This window comes from Tupaia chinensis, unplaced genomic scaffold (assembly GCF_000334495.1).
Source record: "Tupaia chinensis unplaced genomic scaffold, TupChi_1.0 Scaffold000248_2, whole genome shotgun sequence".
In the NCBI taxonomy this organism is placed as follows: domain Eukaryota; kingdom Metazoa; phylum Chordata; class Mammalia; order Scandentia; family Tupaiidae; genus Tupaia; species Tupaia belangeri.
Window position 1 is genome coordinate 3,371,381 of NW_006159727.1, and position 15,353 is coordinate 3,386,733.

At 38.3% G+C, this 15,353-nt stretch overlaps 1 protein-coding gene across 1 annotated transcript in view; it reads right to left on the reverse strand.

Moving 5' to 3' along the window:
- The window catches only part of SYTL5 (synaptotagmin like 5), a 249,156-nt gene that overhangs the window by 204,891 nt on the left and 28,912 nt on the right, over nt 1-15,353 (reverse strand). Inside the window, exon 2 of the mRNA XM_006148891.3 lies at nt 4,948-5,054. The gene's annotated coding sequence lies outside the window, so the exon portion shown is untranslated. The remainder of the gene's footprint in view (nt 1-4,947; nt 5,055-15,353) is intronic.

Below are 15,353 nucleotides of genomic sequence, written 5' to 3' on the forward strand. Positions count from 1 at the left end.
TAAAAAAATTAAATAAAAAAATTCGTAAAAAAAAAAAAAGGGCCAGCAGATGGTGAAATGGCTACATCACTGGACTCTCATGTAGTCAGCCACGGTTCATGTCCCAGACCCGGTAGCTTAAAACTCACACTGGGCACTTGCTTGTGTGCATGCGTGCCCAAGATCCCGAGAGGAGAATGGAGAAGGGATGGCGGCATGGCCATCCCCCTGGGGGGTGATTTCTCCCTTTCTGTCTCTCTTTGTCTTTCTGGTGAGCACACACGCCGTATAGCAAAAAACTCTCCAAAAACAAAACAAAACAAAAAACCTCAACTGATTCTCTGTCTAGTCCTTAATGAAAACATGGTAACTAAATGAGAAATACACTCATAGTGTTAAAAAGTAATAAGAAAGTCTCCTTTCCTTGAACAAGAGAGAGCTGCTAAAGAGTCTGTCTTTAATCAGGCTACTCTGAGCCCTCTGCTCAGCTAAAACTGACCTTAGGATTTCTTCCTTGTCCTTTCTGTCCTTGCAGAATACAGCTTGAACAAGAATCCTGCTATGTCGGCATACTGAAAATTCCCTACTCTAGGTATCTGACCACTTTGGTATATAATCTGGACACCTACATGGTTGACCATGAACTTGAATTCCAAATCCAGCAGCTTAAAACTTGCACCAGGCATGTGAATGTGTGTGCCCCAAATGCAGGAGGAGAATGGAGAAGGGACTGCAGTGTGGCCATTCCCCCTGAGGAGGGGGGCAATTTCTCACTTTCCCTCTCACTGTCTCTCCTATAAGCACATATGTCCTATAGTAAAAACCTTAAAGAAAGGGAGAAAGAAAAAGAAAAAGAAAGAAGCCAGGCACAGAAAGACAAATACCCTAAATTTTCACTCATTTGTGGAAACAAAAGATTTGATCCTATAGAGGTAGAAAGTAGAATAGTAGATATTAAAAACTAGAAAGGAGAGTGGGGAGGGATGGATAGGGAGAACTTGGTAAATAGATACAAAATTGCAGTTAGATGAGAAGAATGAGTTCTAGGGTACCAAATCAAAATAGAGTAACTATAGTTAAAAATTTAATGTATGTTTCAAACTAGCTAGAAGAAATGTTCATAACACAGTAATGATAAATGTTGAGATCATGGACGTTTATTGCCCTGATTTTATCATTATGCATTTCATGAACATATTGAAACATTACACTGTACTCCACAAATATGCACAAGTATTACATGTTGATTAAAAATTACTTTAAAAATACTCTCAGCAAATGGCATAATGGTTACGTAGCTGGATTCCCATGTAGTTGACAGCAGTTCGAGTCCTGGACCGGAAGGCTGATGACTTAAAACTCACATCGGGCGTATGTGTGTGCATGCCCAAAATCCCAAGAGGAGAATGGAGAAGGGATTGCAGTGTGGCCATCCCCTTCTGGATGGTGATTTCTTATTTTGTATCTCTCTGTCACTCTGGTGAGTGCACATACCCTATAGCAAAAAGCTCTCTCAAAAAAAAAAAACAAAACAAAACAAAAAAACCTAAGCATCAATAGCCCTATAGTTAATTCCTTCAGCAAATACAGCAGAAAGGAAAAAATGGTACTTAAACAAATAAAGACTGCACCCACTTCTTCCTCTCTAGGATACTGATCCAAAATCTCAGTGGAAGCTAGTTCTTAGGTTTAGAAAACTACTCTGATGATTGGCTTTGATTAGCTTTTTTAAAAGATATTATTGTTATAGGGCACATGTGCTTCCTTGAGAGACAGAGAGACAGAAAGCGAGAATTCACCCCTGCAGAGGGGATGGCTACTCTGCAATTCCTTCTCCTCCATTCTCCTCTTGGGACTTTGGGCACGCATGCACATGTGCCTGGCCTGAGTTTTAAGCCCCCAGATGCGGGACTTGAACAGCGGTCAACTACACGTGAGTCCAGTGATGTAACTATTATACTCTCTGCTGGTCCCTTGATTAGCTTTTTAATGGAGAAATGTGAGGACCTTTACTAAAAGTTTAAATGGATGACAGCTGATTTACTCTGTGAAAGAGTAAGCGAGATTAAGGTGGCCGAGAAGGAGGTCGGCAAGAAGAGAAGTTGAGACAAGAGCAGAGAGAGAAAAAGGAAGGGGCAAGGATGTTAGTATGGAGGCCTGAGGGGAAATTCTCTGTGACAGAGCATAGCTAAGGAATGGAGAGCACAGTGGTGTGGGATTCACTTGTCAGTTTGTGGTACTGGGATGAGTTGTCATCATCTTTTCCCTTCCCTGCTATTTCCAAGATTTCAAAGTCTTCTGCACACAAAAGCTTTATGTTGATTTTGTTTGTTTGTTTGTTTGTTTGTTTGTTGAAGAAAGGGATAAAGTAAAGCATAGCAATGAGAAAAAGGAAAAGAGCCCAGAACTGACAGAGAAGACTGGGGGTAAGTGGATGAGCTCGTGTTTGGGAATTTAGCGGAGCATGTGGCTACACCACAAATGGTCCAGTATGACATCTGAGGTAAGTTCTAAGAAATAAGGGGTTAGAGGGCAAGGAGTATGTACCATTTGGTTTGAACATCCTCCCACTAACCTCCTCATCAGTCAAAGTACTTTCCTGTCCATAATGCATTGAAGAACTATAAGGGAAGAGTAAGACAGGATGTATAAAAATTGCTTCGACTTTCAGGTACTTGTCAGGGGAAGCAGCATGTACTATTTGACATGACTCATTTAGGTAGGAGGTGACAGCAGGTAAAATTAATAGGATTCCAAAGAAATGTGTTATTTCTTTTAAAAAGATGTATGATCACAAAAGGGAAAAAAATGCCATAAAACTTGCATATATATTTTGTTGAAAATGTTGACATATGATGTACAGGAAGAACATACTGATGAAGAATTCATACTTACATTTATGAAAGGCCTATTATCATAAATATTTTGTATAAGAAGTCCCATTAAATAACCTACATTTATTAATAATACCATAGAGTTTCAAAATTAATCAAAATTACAGTAAGAGAGTGGCTAAAATAAAACATAAATTTTTTTATGAGTTATTTCAAGTAATTGACTTCTTTGGGTAGGAGGCAGAACTGAAAATAGATTTTAGACTATTGTACCAAAAGAACACATGAACAAATTCTAAAATGGCCTAGTCTTTTATGAGGCTTGATGTCTTTAGTAAGGTGGTTTTCACAGTGTGGTGCCTGAACCAGCAGAATGAGCATCACCAAGAACTGGCTGGAAATGCAAATTCATATTGTAGAAATGAATTTGCAAAAGAAGTAAAGGTGTTTTTTAGCCACCAACTTCTGACCAGTTATAGGTTAAAGGCTTCCTCTGGCATCGCCTCCCTGGCAATACAAACAAGTCCCTCAGGCAGAGAGTAACAGTAGCAGGTATTTGCAGTAAGAAGTCTTTTGCATGCCCACATGAGCATTGAAGGGTTATGGCAAGGTATCAGCATCCTCTACTAAGGTCCCCTAACCTTTTATGAAAAAGACATAGGTTTTGTTACCTCAATTGTCATTATTATGTTAATGTCAATGATGAAGTCCATGGTCATCAGCCATTCTCCATTTCTCCCTGGGTCAGTTCAAGCACAAGATGAATATGGTGGGAAGTTAGTCCCAGTTACTGCTGTACAATGAATTCAATAATCATGACTTTCTAGCAGGGAATCCTTGAGGCTGATGAGCTTTACTGCTCACTCTGACACTAATATTTAATAACCAAACAATTCCAGAACTTTATTAAACTGTCATTGCAGAGCATGATATATTTTATACCTGATTTAATCCAAACAGAAACTCCAACTGATTCAGTCAACAAATTCATCTAATTCTACCACTGATTCATAGCAACCACATAAACTGGCAATTGAAACAGGAAAATCACTCTACAGTAAGTCCTGGCTAGGCAACATCCTTCCTGAAAGCATTATTTCCAGAGACGGCCTTGAAAAATGACAGAATTCTATCTCGGAATGACTTCTTTACCCAGACTCTGTCATTTATCCTTCATTGGGGTTTAATCAGTTTTCCAAGTAAGCTTCCTATTAGTGTCCCATTAGAGCTTATCAGACCACTTTTCCCAGCATCAGCACACGATTTAATCAAAAGGAGCAAAACAAACACAGTGGCCATATGTATGTATTACTGACTTCCCACAAGTTTTACAAGATGAGTTCATGTACCTAGATTGATTTTTTTATCCATTTTTTTTTTTAGATTTCTGCTATAGGGTGTGTGCGATCATCAGAGAGAGAGAGAGAGAGAGAGAGAAGAAAGTGAGAAGTCAACCGTCAGGAGATGGCCATACCACAATCCCTTCTCCTACATTCTTCTCTTGGGATGTGGAGCACAAACACATGCACCCAGCATGAGTTTTAAACCGGTGGATCCAGGACTCAAATTGCAGTCAACCAAGTGGGAGTCCAGCAATGTAACCATTACTCCGTGCTCTGGTCTTCCTAGCTTAATTTTTATGGGAAAGATGACATACTTCCATAAATCATCTCCTCTATAATATAGCTATTCCTCATTCAAAATACTTGCTCAAATACTCAACATGTACACCTTTTAGGAAGAGAGGATTAACGAGGAAAACGAAATCAAGGGAACTATTGGTTTCAAAGGGCACCAATTGATAAAGTGGCTAAATCCAGCCTACAGGACTGCCCATTGCTGTGTTTCTTTTGTATGAAATAGTAACACTTATAAATGGGAATTTTTCACATATTTCTGCTTTTTCTTGCAAAATGTCAGAGGAGCAGGCAATGCTGGTATCAAAATCTGTGTGGCAGCATTAAGTGAGGGTTAGGGAATCACTGCCCTCTTAAGATAGGGAACACACACACAATTTATCAAAGTCACCATTGTATCTCATGGTCCACCTGCCTTGCCTCTAAAGGTATTGAATTTGTGGCCCACCATAAACAAAATCTTGGACACTAATCTTTGGAAATGTAGCTCATCTTACCTTTACACAGATGCCTCAGACCAAGTGGATTTTCATTTGGAATACAGGCTTCTCTAACTTGATTGACCACATTAATATGTGTGGTTAATGGTGCTCAGCCAGTACACCTAGGATGACAATGTACAGCATATAAAATAATCTTAGATAGCTTACTCACATCCTGTTTTATTGTACTCTTAGAAATACTCTCCTGCTCCCATTTTGAGCCAGGTCCTGTCCCTACCCTACAAAGCTCTTCCCCAGACTATTTCCATACCAGCACCAGCACAGAGGAAGGCTGGAGGACTAAAAATAATATGAAAAGAGGTTGAACCTGAGGAATAAACTTGTGCCTAAGAGAATGATCTGTTAGTAAGAGCACTGATCTTATGGAATGTGTTATTTCTCAATGTAACCTCAAAAACTTTGTGCCAAAAAATGTTTGTGTAAATGCAAGCTCACTTGAATAGTTGCATTATCAGTAAATGAACTGTTCAACCTTCATGTGCATGAAAGGATAACCACCAAAAGGTATGTCTCACTACTTCACAGTATCTTATTTAATCTTTGGAAATTTATGAGCTTAGCTGATAAAAGGGTGAAAGCCCAATTACTATGACTATGATCAGCCTAAACCCTTTCAGCATGAATTTGGGGGAGGGATATATATTAAAAATAGGGGTAAAGGGAAGAGACTGGAGACGAAGAGAGAGATTGACTAAAATGATAAAATAAATGGCAGAGATGGAAAATTATTGGGTCGTTGGAGAAGTCATGATGTGTCTTTGCATAGAAAAGCATGTCATGCCTTTTTCAATGACCCAGTAACTTGTGGAGTAAGGATCAAACTCAGTTCTTTGTATCTTTTTTTCCCACTCAAACCAAAGCTTTGAAGCATGTGACCTTATGAATAACAGAATGAGATAACATAAAGGAATGAAAAAAATTAATGCAAGCAAGTGTTTGCTTAAGCATTTTAAAGCCAGCCATGGGTTGACTTATGCCATGGTGTGTGATTAGGCTGCAACAATTGGAGAAATTCAGCACCTGAGAGCAGAAAGATTTTCCATTTCAGTAGCGCTCAGAATGACTAACAATTTGATCTTTACCACCTGTTCTTGGTACAGGACCATTTTCAGTGAGGGAAAATTGGACAATAGACTTTCTTAGACAAATTTCTCTACTCATTGTCTGAAGAATTCTCCAAACTGTATATTCACAAATCTCCCTAAATAAGTCCTTTAAATTCTATACTTCAGTGAAAATACATCTTATCATTATTCGCTGCTGTAAAAATAAAGTTGAAATTGTGCATATGGATATATGTGGGTATGCCCTTCTCACATCTTCCCCCAATCTTTGGTGGGAATATTGTCTTAGCCCATATATTTCCCAGACAAAATTATAGACCAACCCTCTTTTCTAATGGAACATAACATTTTGAAGCAGTAATAGAGAAAACCCATTATTGCCTATGTAATAATCATTAAATCCATAGACTTTCTGTCTGGTTGGGGAGATCCTTAAGTTTTCAATGTCCATCACTTGCTACAGACACCTTCACACTGCTTTTTATATAGCATCTAGTGTGTAGCCTATTTGTATGATCATGAGACTAAAGATAGCAACTAACCATGGATTCCACATTGGTACTCTATTGATTCACTGTACTAGTTAGTTTTCAATGGCTGTGTAATAGGTTACCATAAACTAAGCAGTTCATAACGATACCCATTTATTACATCACAGTTCTATAGGTGGACTTCATTAGTTTTTTTTTTTTATTTCAAAAAAAGAGGTTTTACCTTTAATAAATAAAAATAGAATATATGATAAGAGAACTTTGCTTAAGATTTAAAACCAGGAAAGAGGTTAAGATTCTGTTCAATTAGTGGTGTGTGAACCTATCGACAGCTCAAATATTGATTAGGTTTTCTGTTTTGAGTCTCTCAAGACTGAAATCAAAGTGTGAGCGTGGGCTGGGCTGGGCCAGGCTGGGCTTGGCTCTTATTTATAGGGAGAATTGGCTTCAACCTAAAGTTTATTTAGGTTGTTGGTAGAACTCATTTCCTTGTAGTTGTAGGACTAAAGCCCCCATTCCCTTTCTGGCTGGCAACTGGCAGCCTCCTCAGTTGCAGAGGTCATCCACATTGTTTCCTACTGATTCCCTCCACCGTCAGAGCTAGAAATGATGCATTATAGCCTCATATTTTGAATCTCTGACATTCCCTCTACCTTCCTATTCTACCACCAGTTGAAGAAAATTCTCTTCTTTATGATGCCAGATGTTTGATCAGGTCCACCCTAACAAGCCTATTTTTTTAAAGATCAACAGTGCCATATAACAAGGCATAATCCCAGAAGCAATAATTTATTACATTTACAGGTCCTGAGCATTGAGACCTGGAAACTTGCCAGCCATTTCTTGAAAGTGTGCATCTATCAGTGTACATTTTGACATATACTGTTCCCCTTGTGGGAATAGTTTATAAGTACTGCACGGACTGTATCAAATGTAGGGTGAAGAACAGCCTTCTAAATTTCCAGTGAAGGAAGCCTTAGCTTCCTAGTAGACATTAAGAATTTGCCCTCCAGGCACCAGCAGTCGGCCTAATAGCTATGTCACTGAACTCCCATGTAGTTGACCATGGTTCAAGTCCTGGGCCCGTGGCTTAAACACATGCCAGGCGTGTGTGCGTGTGTGTGTGTGTGTGCCCAAGATCCTAAGAGGAGAATGGAGGAGAAGGGATTGTGGCATGGCCATCCCACCTGGGGGGTGATTTCTGACTTTCTGTCTCTCTGTCTCTCTCTGTCTTTCTGGTGAGCGCACATGCCCTTATAGCAAAAACCTCTCCAAAAAAAAAAAAAAGAATTTGCACTCCAGAACTTGGTGGTTAATCAATCACCCATAGTCCACCAACCCATTTTCTTTAAATTTACCAGAAGGCACATGCACTCACAGGCAGTGGGAGGAGGAGGACAGAGAAAGAGAAAGAAAAAAGAGACCATGTCCCATGGGGAATGGTCACACCAAAATCCCTTTTCTTTCATTTCTCTCCTCTTTCAGGATTTTGGGCACACATATGTACTCAGCATGTTTTTCAAGTCACTGAGTCTGGGACTCAAAATATGTAGTCACCATGCAGGGACCCAGCCACCTTAACCAAAAGGGCAAGGGCTGGCCCACCCATAGCCCTTAATACCTGGCTAGCAATACATCACATGATGTACATGTCTAAAAGAAAGCACACTGATATAGGAGATGATTAACCCTGACACAAGGGCACTTTCTTTTTAATATCATATGAACCATGTCATATGAACTCTGCATTGCCTCAGCCTTTGGGCATTTGAGGTCTTAATAAATTATCTTGAAATTTGGAGCATAATCATCCATTAATTACTACAACAGATATCTAAATGAGAGTCACTGGAGAAATGACAATGTGACTACTAAAAGTAGTGCAATTTTTCTAGATTTGAATATATGTGGGTATAGCAGATTATATTTTTCTAACAATAGCACAATACCTTCATCATATACTTCACTAACAGCTTTTGCTTTGTGTGTATTGAGGCAATACTTGACAATAGGTCAAGTGCATATGTTTATAACTGGTATATCTTCTTGGTAGATTGACATTATAAAATGTGCTTCTTTATCTCTTACAACAAATCTGTCTTAAGTATATTTGTATATTATCAGAATACCCTCTCTAGTGTTCTTTGGATTACTGTTTGTATACTAGAGCTGTTTTCATCCTTTAACTTTAAAACTACTTGTGACTTTTAATCTAAAATAAGTCTCTTGTAGCCAGTATATGGTTGGATCGTGTTTTTTAATCCATTATGCCAATCCAACTGTTGCCTTTTGATTGGAGTGACTAATCCATTGCATTTAATGGTATTACTAACAAGGTAGTATTTATGTTTGCAATTTTGACATTTTTTTAATTTGCCTTATGCCTCTTTTTGTTATTCTTTTCCTCCACTACTGACTTCTTTAGTGTTAAAAAGCTACTCTCTAATGAACCAGTTAATTCCTTTGTTATTTGTTTTACTATTAGGTTTTCAGGAAAGTCATGATGTATTTTTCTATGTTTTTCTATGCAAAAATGTGTTATAACTTTCCCAATGACCCAATTTTTTTTTAGTTATTTCATTAGTGGTTATTGCAACAATGTCAATGAACATCTTAAAACAATTTACGTTAGATTAATACCAATTTTATAATGAAATACAAAAACTTAGCTCTAATTTAACTCCATTACATGCCCCTTTCTTTGTGTTGTTCTGGTTATACAAATTATAGCTTTATACATTGTGTGCCTATCAACTCAGATTTTTTGGGGGGGGTTGCTATAGGGTGCAGGCGCTTGCCAGAAAGACAGAGACAGAGAGACAGAAAGCAAGAAATCACCCCCAAGGGGGGATGGCCACGCCTTCATTTTCCTCTCGGGATCTTGGGCATGCACACACACACACCCAACATGTGTTTAAGCCACTGGGTCTGGGACTCGAACCACGGTCAACTACATGGGAGTCCAGTGACATAGTCCATTATGCCAACTGCTGGTCCCTCAACACAGATTTATAATTATAACTTTTGCAATTGCCTTTTAAATCACATTGGACAAAAAGTTACAAACAAAAAATAAACTTATACTGTCTTTTAAAAATATACCCATGCAATTACCTTTAAAAATGCTCTTTATTTCTTCATGTGAATTTGAATAACAATCTGGTGTCCTCTCATTTCAGTCCAAGGGACTCCCTTTAACATTTTAACATTTCTTAGTGGTCAGGTCTTCTAGTGATAAATTCTCTTAGTTTCTGGTATCTAAGAAGGTCTTGAATTCTCCTTTTTGAAAAATAGTTTTAATAGAATTAGTGGTTGACCATCTTTTTCTTTCAGCACTTCTGGTGTATCAACAACTTGCCTTCTTGCCTCTGTTGTTTCTGATGAGGAATCAACTACTAATTTTATTCAAGATCCCTCATATATAATACTCTTGCTTCTTTCAAGAATCTCTTTGCTTTTGGCTTTCAATTATTTGATTATGATGTGTCTAGATGGACCTCTTTGAGTATATCCTATTTGGAATAATTGGGCTTCATAATGTGTATATATTCACATCTTTCATTACATTTGTTAAGTTTTATGTTATTATATATTCAAATATTCTTTTTGCCTGTTTATATCCCCTTCTCTATCATGATACACATTATGAAACCACTGGCTGGTATTCTTGGTGGTGACTGACCAGTCTTAGCCTACACTCATTTTTCTTTATTATATTTTTCTTTCTGTTTCTCAGATTGGATAATCTCAATTGGCCTATCATTAAGTCCATTGATTTTTCTTCTGTCTACTAAAATCTACTGTTGAGCACCTTGAGTAATTTTTAATTTTTTATTGGATTTTTCAACTTAAAAGTTTCTACTTTTTTCTCTTTTATAACTTTTTATTGATGTGCTAGTCTCTAATTGGTGAGACATTGTTCTACACTGTCTTTTAATTCTTTAGATATGGTTTCCTTTCATTCTTTAAATATATTTAAAATAATTGATTTCAATTCTTTGTAATAAATCCAATAGCTGGGTTTCTTTGAATATACTTTCTAGTAAGTACTTCTTTCCTGTGACTGGTCCATACTTGTTACTTCGAATGTCTCATTTTTGTTGAAAACTGGACATTTTAAATAATATAATGTGACAGCTCTGGAAATCAAAAAAAAAAATCAACTTCTCCCCCTTCCCCAGGGTTTGTTGTTGTTTTTTGCTTAGTGTCTATTCTTTCTTTAAATTTTAATTTCATTTATTATTATCATTATTTTTAATTTCCTATAGGGCACACAGACACACACACACACACACACACACACACACACGAGAGAGAGAGAGAGAAAGTGAAAAAGTGAGAAAGCAAGCTGCCAGGTCCAGGACTCAAACTGCAGTCATATCCATGTGGGAGAACAGTGTCTTAACTACCATGCCACCTGCTGGCCCCGCTTAGTGACTTTTCTAATCTACTTCTATAAAGTCTATATTCTTTGTCATTTGTGGCCAAGGAAGTCTCTGATCTGTTAGCTTCATGTTTAAGAGATGACTGGCTAGAGATTTTCCTAGAGTCCTGAAACTAATGTCACCTAGTCTTTGTTGAAGCACTCTCTGTGCATGCTGAGGCATACCTTTGTTAAAGTATATGGGCTTGAGAAAGCCTCCACACCTCTACTTTGGCTTCCATGCAAACTGTGACCTCACTTGGAAGGCTGCTTTGGTTTTCATAAGCAAACTGTGACCTCACCTAGAAGGCTGCTTCTTTGGTTGGTTGCCAGGTTACAGCCAATCACAGCAACTAGTCTTCAATCACAGGCATACCGCTTTTTAAGCTGTAATAACGCAGACAAACTTCAAAATGTAACCTATCCAATTGTTTCTCAACCTCATTCCTTCACTTTTGTTTTTGTACATCAGTTTTCCTTTCCTACATGCATCACTTTCCCTTTCTAGAATTTAAATACCACATGACCACGAGGTTACCCACTGGGAAATGGCCCCATTCAAATCATGTTTATTTTTGCTTTAATGCCACTAAATTAAATTATTTAAAGTGTTTTTCTTTTTAACACCTTTAACACTCAGTCTGCTTACAAGTCCACCTTAGCATTTACTTCCTACTTGCACATAGTTTCTCATGAAAAATCAGCTCCTAATCTTATTGACCATTTCTTGCATGTATTAGTCAGGCATAAGATGTTAGATCCTTCTCAGGTTTTCCTGAGCATGCATACAGCCTTTCCTTCCACATGGCCTTCTAGATTTTTAGGAATTTCAAAGTCTCCATAGACATCTCATTCCCCAGTTATTTTCCATTTAAATTTCTTGATCAGGGGACTGGACAATGGCACAGTAACAGAGCATGACATTTAGTGGGGCTGACCCACTTGAGAAGGTTCCTAGTTTGCATCTTCCTTAAGACCTCCTTGAGTATGCTACACATGTGTGTGTCCATGATCCAGTGTTGCCTGGAGATGGACTGTGATATAGAGGCTGCTGTGTCTTCATCTCTGTCTCTCTGTCTCTCTTGCTTATGGAAGAAATAAACTTTATAAAACTTTATTTTTTTAAAAAAAGGATTTTGATTAGCTTAGAGTTTACTCAGCTGCTATCTACCACCTCAGGCAGCTTCAAGATTGAATAACTGCCTCTAATTGTTTTTGACAAACACTCTGAAGACAAAGTTTTGCATACTAAGCAAGTTCCAAATCAGGTCAAATGAAGAGAGTCTTGGAAGTGGGGTCTTCCAGGGAACCACCAAATGTGGCTTTGAAAGTGCTCCAAGTCTGTTCTACTCTTCTAGTGGCTGCCAGGATGCTGGTTTTCATTCTGTGGGCTAATGGTTTTCAAGGTTATCAAAGAGTTAAAGAGAGGAGGATGAGAATATAAAAGATTAAAATGCCTCAAAGCTTGCCGTTTGTATTTAGTTTTAGCCACTACTCTTGAATGAATGTGTTCCAAATTGCTGAAAGTCTTTGCTTAATGTACAGAGTTCTGAAAAAGGGAATTCTGACATTTCTTGGCATTATTCTTATTACTTTTATGAACCAATGAGGTCCTTACTCTGCAATTCTCACTGCTTTTCTGCAGTATAACATTGACACTGCCCTATTAAAAAGCACAGTCTAGGGACCAGCAGTTGGTGTAATGGCTATGTAGCTGGACTCCCATGTAGCCAACTGCAGTTCAAGTCCCAGACCTTGTGGCTTAAACTCATGCCGGGCATGTGTGTGTGCGTGTCCAAGATCTGGAAAGGAGAATAGAGCAGAAGGAATTGTGGCGTGGCCATCCTCCCTTGGGGTTGGGGGGTGATTTCTCGCTCTCTAGCTCTCTCTGTTTTTCTGGAGAGCACACGTGCCCTATAGCAAAAAAAAAAAAAAAAAAAAAGGGAAAGAAAGAAAGAAAGAAAGAAAGAAAGAAAGAAAGAAAGAAAGAAAGAAAGAAAGAAAGAAAGAAAGAAAGAAAGAAAGAAAACCTCTCCAAAAAAAAAAACTAGCAGATGGTGTAATGGTTATTTCGCTGGAGACTGTGACTCAAGTTCTGGATCTACCAGCTTAAAACTCACGCTGGGCACATAAGATCCCAGGAGGAGAAATGGAGGAGAAGGGATTTTAGTATGGTCATCCCCCTGGGGGATGATTTCTCGCTTTCTGTCTCTGTGTCTCTCTCTGTCTCTCCAGCAAATGCACGTGCCCTATAGCAAAAATCTCTTTAAAAAAAAAAGTGGAGTCTATATTTTCACCTTCTTTGAATCAAAGCTGGCACTCTGACTGATCTGACCAATATATTAAGTGGAAGTAGTAAGATTCCAGTTCTACTTGATAGGCCTTGACTGACCTGGCAGTTCCTACTTCCTGACTTTTGGAAGCTGCTTACCAAGTAAGTAGGGTCACAACCCTGAGAATGATCTTTAACATGGAAGCTAGGGGGCTCTCAGACTCAGAGGAGTGCGGCTGATTCTCCATTTATTTATTGAGGAAGATGGCGCCAGAAAGGAAACAAGCATTAGCTAAAGTCCTTGCAGCTGTTGAGATAGCAGTAGGACTGTGACACACCTTTAGGCAACAGGTGGTACACTTGATGTGGCTGATGTGATCAAGTGTTCCTGTTTTCAGAACAGAGTGAGCACAGTGTTGTGTTTTCTCACTCTGATATTAACTAACCATCTCAAGGTCCAACTGCTGTGCAGCAGCCATGTTTGTGAGAATATCAAGTTATATGCAGAGGCCTTCAAGGATGATACAATATGTGAAGAGTGAGAGGCCAAAGAGCACTCCATACTAGACATGTAAGTAAACAAACAAACAAACAAAACAAAACTTTAGAAGTTGATTTTTCACTCCCATCTATTCCAGCTCATGTCACCTGAACCAGTGACAAATTGTCCTGCTGAGTCCTTCCTAAATTCTTGTTCCAGAAAGCTATGGGCGAAACAAAATGATTATTTTAAGACACTGGTTTTTAAGGTAGTTGATTATGTGGCAATATAACCAAAATGATAGATAACTAAAACTAGAGACAGGAAATTCTCTCATGATGGAAACCAGAGTCTCTGACTGCTTTTGCTTCCATGCCAACATTCTCAGGGCTTGCTTTCATAATTAAACCATTGCAAATTGTTTATTTGGTCCTCCTTTCAATCATTTTATAGCAAGTATGCCACCATAATTCTTTTGAGATATTTCTTTCTTCTTTCTCCACAACTCTAATGTCATGACCTATTGCTGGGTTTTGGAAGAGAGAAGTCAATTTCAGTTTTGGAGATATGAAAAGGTTTGCCCATCTCTTTAAAACAGAGACAACTCCTCTTTACTCCATTTTTCCCCAGTCCCCACATTTCTTGTGTTATGCTATAATAATTTCCCCCAGCAACAGCAATATCAGTAAATAATTATCTCCTCACTCCTTTACTAGGACTCAGCTATTTACTGCTTAATGTCTCCCCACATGTGCATTATAAAGAATTTATGGAGACAATATGAGGATATTTAAGCTCCCAAGCAGCTTTTGTATTCAGAAAAGACCAGAAATGTTACAGTAATGTTTTAAGTTTTTATTTTTATTTATTTCATTTTTGCTACAGAGTGTGTGCACTCACAAGAGAGAGACAGGGACAGAAAAAGAAAGGGAGAAAAAGAAAGCACCCCTATGGGGCGTGGTCATGTCACAAGTCCTCCTCCATCTCTTCCTCCTTTCAGAACTTTGGGCACACACATACACACACAGAGAGACAAACACACACACACATATGTGCTCAACATTTCTCAAGTCTCCAGGTCTGAGACTCAAATCATTGATTGGCCATGTAGAACCCAGCTCCTTAACCACCAGGCCATGGAACTAGTCATAAATGTATTTTTTAAAAGAGTTGGCTCCATTGTGCAGTTGTCAAGTTGCTGTGCATCCAAAGTCAAATCCCATGTAGTGAATGGCAGCTCAAATCCCAACCCTGGCAGCTTGAGAAACACACTGTGCATACGTGTACACATGTCCAAAATCCTGATGGGATGGAGAAATGGAGGAAGAAAGGATTACAGAGTGACCAGGAACCATTGGGAGATTCTTTCTCTCTCTCACTCTCTCGTGAGTGTACCTGTCTTCTAATAATAAACAGAAAAAAAAGGAAACATATTTTTAAATTATTGTTCAAACTACTAAAGCAATATTTAACAACCTAGCATTCCTTTAAGACCAATTTGCAAATCCTATGATTTTATTTTATAGGTATTCTGGATACAATAGCTAGTAAAACAAAATACTTGCCTTTGTGGAGGATATATTTTAGTGGGTAAAACAAGTGATAAACAATGCCAGATAAGTGTTCTATGGAAGATAAGGTAAAGAGATACAGTCATTTATTTATAGGA